The sequence below is a fragment of the Lepidochelys kempii genome, chromosome 13, assembly GCF_965140285.1.
Source record: "Lepidochelys kempii isolate rLepKem1 chromosome 13, rLepKem1.hap1, whole genome shotgun sequence".
NCBI classification, from domain to species: domain Eukaryota; kingdom Metazoa; phylum Chordata; order Testudines; family Cheloniidae; genus Lepidochelys; species Lepidochelys kempii.
In genome coordinates this window covers 31,451,120-31,452,196 of record NC_136392.1, presented here as the reverse complement: position 1 = coordinate 31,452,196, position 1,077 = coordinate 31,451,120, and the positions used below count along the sequence as shown (strand labels likewise).

Sequence of the window (1,077 nt, the reverse complement as noted above, 5' to 3'; positions counted from 1 at the left end):
CTGCAGATGAGAAAAGGCAACGGCTATGTCAGACTACTGTTTATGATACCACGTATTTACCTACAGACACCATCTACTACATTGTTTACACACTCCTAAAGACATCTTGAAAATTAAAGCATGTTTAAGTTCTAGACTTTTATTCAAATAAAATATTAAACATTAACAACACAAGATTAACTCAAGGTTTGCACCAAAAATTGCAAAATAAACTGTTAAATCAAGATTTTAAAGGAAAGTCAGCCTGAGACCCAAATAAGTGTCAATACAAAAACCAAGAATGAGGTTAAATCAGAACTATTACTTCAGATGGTTCAATATTTAGTGGAATGTACAAAAAAATTAATGTTTCAGCTAAGCAATTGAACTTCAGCGATCACATGCAGAAAATGTACCGCACACCTTGAATCTTGGAAGACTACTGAAACAAGAAGACACTTTTGTATACTTAAAAGACTCATGCTCTGACTGAACAGAAAAAGTGCAATACTATTGAATAAAGTTTAAGACCTTCTCTTTTGCACAGATCTTAACTACAAAATCTTTACAAAGAGAGGGAAAGGAAGTCAGTAGGAATCAATCATAGTCTTAAATTTAGCTTGGTCAAATTTTTAATCATAGTTTTCAATTTCTTTTTATTTTAAACAGCACATTTACTGGCCCCTACCCCAAAAACAAGAGGGGAAAAGGGAGGTTAAGTTTTTTGGGACAAGGACTATCTTCCTCTGTTAATGCAGTACCTACCACAATAGGATCCCAATCCTAACAGGACCTTTGAGCCTTACCCCATATAAACAATATGCTTCCAGATACACTTTATTAATGGAACTTGCCCCAGAACTACAAACTCCATTATTTAAAACTAGTTTATAAACAGTATTTTCCCAACTTTCACTTGCTACCTAAAGGCAAAGCCTGAGCAAGGCCTAATGATCTGTGGATCAAAACCAGGACATGGGCACAGCTATATGGTATCCCAGGTGACTGTAATTATGTAAACCTTAAGGCCAAGATTCTCAAAAATGAGTGCCTAAAGTCAGACCCACTAACTCAATGGCTTTACATTTTCTAAGTTTT

General features: G+C 35.0%; 2 protein-coding genes across 3 annotated transcripts in view; both read right to left on the bottom strand.

Moving 5' to 3' along the window:
- Nucleotides 1-1,077, bottom strand: part of CPNE1 (copine 1) — an 80,329-nt gene that overhangs the window by 69,855 nt on the left and 9,397 nt on the right. The gene's annotated exons all lie outside the window — the stretch shown is intronic.
- RBM12 (RNA binding motif protein 12) overlaps nt 1-1,077 on the bottom strand; it is a 40,679-nt gene that overhangs the window by 30,215 nt on the left and 9,387 nt on the right. The window lies entirely within an intron of this gene.